We start from the raw sequence: 6,745 nt of genomic DNA on the forward strand, positions 1-6,745 counted from the left end.
TCACCCAGCCTTGTGGCCTTATCTGCCCTGTTGGGATAGAGGGAATCTGTCATGTTATTTTCCACTTTTCTTTGGCTGGGTGTTAAATTCACTAAAACAAGAAGAAACCCCAAAGCTGAGCGTGCCCACCTCCGACGGGACTATGCTCACCCAGGGATGGCCTGCACACTGTAGTTGGGACTTGCCCATACTGCTTTATAACATGCTGTGTCCTCCAGTTTTCTCTGAACCTACAGGGTCTCCCTCGGTCCCCATCTTGTCCTTCCTGAGTGGACTGACCTGCAGAGCTAGTAGAATGTGCCCTCAGAGCGCTGATCCTCATGTTTCAGTCTCCTGGGTGCTGGCAGATGAGTCAGAGACAAGAACAAGTTCAGGTTCCGTCCCTCTGCCAGGAGTCCAGGAAGCAGGGTAGGTTGTGTTTCTCTGGGATGTCCACAGCCATTGACCCTTAATGCTTACACTTCTGAATTCAATGGGTTTAGAGTGGTGATGTTCTCATTTTGTTATTTCTTTTACCACTTGTTAGTTGTAATACTACCAGAGAGAGAGACTTCTACACAGATTGTAGTCACCACAGACAGCATATACACGCATACCCTGCATGTATATACATACACATATGCACATACACACGCTGATGAGTACACATAAGTTCACTGTGCAGCCTTCTGACTCTAAGGCCTGGACTAGGCTGAGGTAAAGCCCAAAATATCAAAGGGACCAAAAACTCAGGAGTCAGGATAAATCGTTTTGTGGGGTTTTTTGTTTTGTTTTGTTTTTTGTATTTTTCTTAAGTGAGAAGCAGGGAGGCAGTCAGACAGACTCCCATATGCACCCAACCGGGATCCACCCAGCATACCCACTAGGGGGCGATGTTCTGCCCATCTGGGCTGTTGCTCTGCTGCAACTGGAGCCATTCTAGCACCTGAGGCAGAGGCCATGGAGTCATCCTCAGCGCTTGGGACAACGTTGCTCCAATGGAGCCTTGGCTGTGGGAGGGAAAGAGAGAGAGAGAGAGAAATGAGAGGGGGAAGGGTGGAGAAGCAGATGGGTGCTTCTCCTGTGTGCCCTGGCTGGGAATTGAACTCAGGACTTCCACACGTTGGGCCGACACTCTACCACTGAGCCAACTGGCCAGGGCTGATAAATCATATTTTAATGCAATATTTTACAAGATCAAATTGGATATAAAGGACTCATGAAGAATAAGATATCAACTTCATCGACGAGTGCAGGAACAGCGTCACTGACCCCTTGGCCTCAGGACCCCGTCAGCATAGCTGGCCTCCCCTGGCTTCCCACTGTGCATTTCTAGGTGACAAGACATTCCTGTGACAGCCCTTCAGGACTGGTTGGGACAGGAGCCAGCAACAGCCCGGGCCAGTCGCATCTTGGCAAGACCCAGAGATTGTTTTCATTCTCCTGGTTTTTTCCTCCTAAAGTGGATTTCTGGGAAAGGGGACAAGAAGGGTATGGGGGGGGTCATTGTGTCTTTTTCCTCTATCACCCCAGGAGACTGGTCCCCGATCGGTCCTGTCAGCCTCCGGAAGGACATTCAACCGTTACCGTAAAACTTCACCAGCACAAATAACTCTGACACTGGTGAGATTCCAAACTCACCGTGGCCAAGTGATTTTTCAATTACTTACAATTTTTGTTATTTTTTTTCTCTTTCTTCCCAGAATTCCCCTGAGGCTGGGGGACATTCTCAAAGAAGATCAGACAAATGAAAATTTTCAACTTTGAAACCTCAGCTGTTTTTGATTTCTCTGTAGGCAAAATAAAACCCTTGAAGATGCTTTTAAAAGTACAAGTAAGTGCCCCACTCATATTTCAGGCTGGGACCTACTCCTAATTTAGAGCTTTCTTTCCCCCTTTTGCCAACTTCTATTATGAATCTACCTTTGCCACCCAGCTTAGTGTATCCCAAGGTTCTCTTTACCAAGACACAGTCCCAGAGCTCCAGGGAAAAGCTACCTGGTCTCATCTCTCCAGGCAGAGGAGAACAGAAGCTCCATATCCACGCATGCTGCAAATGGCTTCTCCAGTCTACCTGAATCATTACCAGCTAGAAGCAGCGGTCACTGGGACTTGGACATGAGCTGCAAAGTATAGAATAGTGACAACTCCAGTGCCATGCGGACTTTTCCTGGATGTGGACTTTTCCTGGACTCCTGCTCCCTGTGACAGATCCTAACAGACTGAACTGTGGTTGGGTTGCATTTTTCAGGGATTTGACATGGTGATGGGGGCCAACTTGGATTTGGTGAACATGTTAAGGACACTACTCTTTTATGGATTCTTGCTGTATGGGCCAAGAGTTTGCTTAAAGGCTTTTAATCACTGTAAAAAAAATAGAAGGCTGGATAAAGAAGATGGGGCACATATACACCATGGTATACTGGTCAGCTAGAAGAAATGATGACATTGGATCACTTACAGCAGATTGGTGGAATCTTGATAACATTATGTGGAGTGAAATAAGCGAATCAGAAAAAAACAAGAACTGCAGGATTCCATACATTAGTGGGACATAAAAGTGAGACTAAGAGACATGGACAGGAGTGTGGTGGTTACGGGGGGTGGGGGGAGGGATGGAGGGAGGGGGGAGGGGAAGGGGTACAAAGAAAACTGGATAGAGGGTGACGGAGGACGATCTCTCTTTGGGTGATGGGTATGCAACAGAACTAAATGACAAAATAACCTGGAAATGTTTTCTTTGAATATATGTACCCTGATTTATTGATGTCACCCCATTTAAATAAAAATTTATTTATTAAAAAAAAAGTACAAGTAAGGAATCCATCATCACCTTACATAAATTTAAAAAAGGAAGGAAAGTAATTCAGTTAAACTCTGAAATGTGAATTTCAACAGGAAACTTCTAGCCGAAAAGAAACATCTGTGGAACTTTAAAATAAGAGCAACTGTGACTGTGTGAAGGGGTGACACCTTAGTCACCACCTTCCCGTCCACAGACACAGGTCTCTGTACTGGGGAGACAGAAGCCATGGGCACACTGTCTTGGAGGCTTTGCCATGAGGACAAGAATCTGGCAGCCCCCAGAAGCCACCTCTGGCTGCTCTGCTCAGTTCTCTCAGCCATCTGAGCACCCACAGTGCCAGGCTCAAGGTGGCTTTTCACCCTTTCCCCCAAATACAGTCTTACCCCATCACCTAAATCAGTTCAGAGGGGGCTCTAGGTTTACCATCCCCATCTGAAGGGCCCCTTGGTCACCTGCTCCTCTGGATCCCAGGATGACTTCAGTGCCCTGGAGTCTTGGGAAGTGTCCATGGGTACCATATGGAAGGCAGCCTTGCAGGTGTGCAGGAAGGGGTCAATAAACTCCAGCCCCCACCAGGAGGGCCTGGCGCTCTGGGGACACAGGCACCGGGTGAGGACACAGGGCCTCTGGAGCTGCAGCAGTCTAACCTAGGGGTTAAGAGTGCTTCATAAGGGCTTAATATCCAAATACAATGCTCACAAAAATTAGGGGATATTTTATGGCTTCATATTCATTTTGAATGAACCCAGCTTGAGCATGGGTCCAACAGCTTGAGTGTGGGGTCATTGGCTTGAGCAAGGGGTCACTCGCTCTGCTGTAGCCTCCACCCCCATCAAACAAGACAAGTAATAACAAGTGTTGGAGAGACTGTGAAGAAGGAGGAATCCTCATTCACTGGGGGTGGGAATATTAACTGGTACAACCATTATGGAAGACAGTATGGTAGCTCCTCAAAAATTAAAAATAGAGCTATTATATGACCCAGCAATCCCTCTAATGGGTATCTACCTGAAAAACTTAAAAACATTGGTACATAAAGACACATGCACCCCCATGTTCCTAGTAGCCAAGACATGGAAACAATAAAAAGGCCTCTTAATAGAGGATTGGATAAAGAAGATGTGGTACATATATACAATGGAATACTATCAGCCATAAGAAATGATGAAATATTGCCATTTGCAACAACATGGATGAACCTTGAGCATAGTATGCTCAGTGAAATAAGTAAATCAAAAAAAGCTAAGAACTATATAATTTCACACATAGGTGGGATATAAAACTGAGACTCATGGATACAGATAAAAGTGATGAGGCTACCGGGTGAGGAGAGTAAAGAGGGCCAAATATAAGGTGACAGAAAATGATTTGACTTTGGGTGATGGGTACACAATGCAATCAACAGTTCAAATGCTATAGAGATGTCACCTGAAACCTATGTGTTCCTATGGACCAATGTCACCTCATTAAATTTAATTTTTAAATAAAAATTTTTAAAGAGTGCTTCATGGTGAAGGGGATGTTGGGCATGGTGGGGACCCTGGTTCCCACAGGCAGCAGCCTGAGTATGGTATGAGGCAAGGACTCAGTCAGTGAAACTCAGTGAGAAAGCCCAGGAGAGAGCAGTAGACACAATTCACACTTCCACAGCCTGGGCAGTGGGTTGTGGGGGCAGTGTTGCTCTCTCTTGCAGATAAAGGTGGGACCCCCATGCTATGTCACCTACGCCATGGGTCTCATGATGGCACCTGTGATAGCTTGCACTGGATGGTGGGTCTGGGGATGGGGGCCTGCCCTATGGCCACACCCACCCACTACTGGGTACACTGTCTGGTCTAGTCCCCCTCATACCTTTGGCTCTGGGGGGTCCTCCCAGTCTGATCTTTCACCTGGGGGGGACTGAAGCACCTCCCTGTGAGCATTCCCAGCATCTCCCTGAGAGTACCCCTTAGTATTCCCACCCTCATGACCCTCTGAAGAGCCTGCCAACATCCCCCCATGAGCACCTGGAGTGCCCTCCTCAGGGCCTCTCTTAGGAACCCACACAGGAGCGCCTCCCCAACCTCCTCCCAGGAGCACCCCTGGGATCAAGCCCCCAGAACCTCCCCAAAATGTTGTCTTCAGGAGCCTCCCCTAGCATTCCCCGGGGAGCGGCTCCCCAGCAGCCTTACCCCATGCAGCCCCTGATGGTCCAGCGCCCAGGTCCCTGGGACTCTGCTCAGCTGCAGTGGGGTGGACACTGAGTGAGGTGTGCAGGACACAGATGCCCACAGGCACCCAGCGCCCCTGTGCAGCCGGAGGGATGGGGAGGCTCCTGGGTAGCTGAGGCTCCCCAAGCCCTCCACAAATGCAGACATGCCTGGGGAGCCCAGTACGGACCCAAACAAATCCTCTAGTCAACCTGCCAATCCTAGGGATATCCCAAAGTGTGCCAGGTGCCCCCAGGGTCCGAGGCCTGGTGTTGGGGTGCCTGAGGAAGGCTGTGACAAGATTGCCTGCCTCAACCCTCCCCAGTGGCTGGTCTTTCTTTTACCCCTTTTTAACAATTTGATTTTAGAGAGAGAGGAAGGGGGAGGAAGAGAGAAAGAGGGAAGGAAAACATCGATTTGTTGTTCCACTTATTTAGGCATTCATTGGTTGATTCCTCTAAGTGCCCTGATCTGGGATCAAACTTGCAACCTCAGCAATTGGGACCAAGCTCCGCCTAACTGAGCTACCTGACCAGGGCCTTGCCCTTTCTTAAATTGAAAATAAAAATCATGTGATTTTAAACAATAATAATAATTTTAAAAATCATAAGCAGATATTTATTCTCTTTTCTTTTTTTTTTCTTTTGGTAATTGTAAGTTTCCCCCTCACTTGGGCCCCTTCGCTCAGAAAGATGATGATTTCAGTGTTTCTACACTGCCTGTCCCTCCTTCCCCTCCTCCACTTTGGGAATTTTTTATTGTTGGTCCTTATGTTCAGTTCTTCTATTAATCAACAGTGTGTGCAAATTCTGTTCCCAATTCTCTATTTTCTGATGCAACTCTATTTCCATTTAATTTAGTTCTTTTTATAATGGTATTTTTAAAATTATAAAACTAATCATAGATACCCCAACTATAAATATATAAGTACATAACCTGGCAGGCAACACCCTTCTTCCCTCTCTGTCCCAGAGGGGTGGGGGCAGCTCTGTGTCACTATTGTGGAGCTGCCCTGTGATGCTATTGAGAGCTTCACACCCTGATTCTTTAAAAAATAAGAATTCTTCAGCTTTGGAATAGGTGATGTTTCACAGCATTCTAACTAAAAGAGCACAGGCATTTCCTCTCCCTCCTGCAGTCACAGTGTCTAGATGTGGTCATTTTCCCAGGGCTACCTCATCCATGCAAGTACTCATCCTTTATCTCATGGCTGCAGCTGTGCTGTGCCCTTGGTTCCACCCTCACTCTGTCTGTACCAAGAACCAGGACATGCAGGAGACCCCTTGGTCAGAAAGCACGTTCCCCTGTTTCATGTACACGACCCACTGTGCAAACAGCATGGGGCTGGTGGATGGTTCTCAATTTTTATGCCTGACCACAGTGCCAGTGAATCTGTAGGAAAGCCTCCTAGAAGTGGACATGTGAGGTCCAAGGGTCTGCAGCTGTGGGACAACCTCCATGTGATGAGCCCTCAGCACTGTCAGCCACTAGGACCCCTGCCAGTCTGATATGTCAAACAGGGAATCCCCAGGCTAAGCTGCATTTCAAAGCACTTTTCTCTGTGTTTGTGTGTGAATTCTTTGATGTTTTCTTTCTCCCTTGTTCTATTGTTATCCTTCTTATTCTTGATTTCTAGGTGTTCTTTATGTATTAGAGAACTCAAGGTTTTTCTGAGATCTTTTTGACTTTGGTTTCAATAGCCATGTGGAAATTCACAATTTAAAAAGCTTTCCCCATTCTGAAGTTTTAAAAAATTTTATTTAGAAATGCT

At 46.9% G+C, this 6,745-nt stretch overlaps 1 non-coding gene across 1 annotated transcript; it reads right to left on the reverse strand.

Annotated features, from left to right (window-relative positions):
* Positions 1–1,065: 1,065 nt before the first annotated feature.
* On the reverse strand, positions 1,066–1,141 carry TRNAV-AAC (transfer RNA valine (anticodon AAC)). Its single transcript has one exon. It is a non-coding gene; the product is annotated as a tRNA-Val (tRNA).
* Positions 1,142–6,745: the final 5,604 nt, after the last annotated feature.

Source organism: Saccopteryx bilineata, chromosome 2, assembly GCF_036850765.1.
Source record: "Saccopteryx bilineata isolate mSacBil1 chromosome 2, mSacBil1_pri_phased_curated, whole genome shotgun sequence".
Taxonomy (NCBI): Eukaryota; Metazoa; Chordata; class Mammalia; order Chiroptera; family Emballonuridae; genus Saccopteryx; species Saccopteryx bilineata.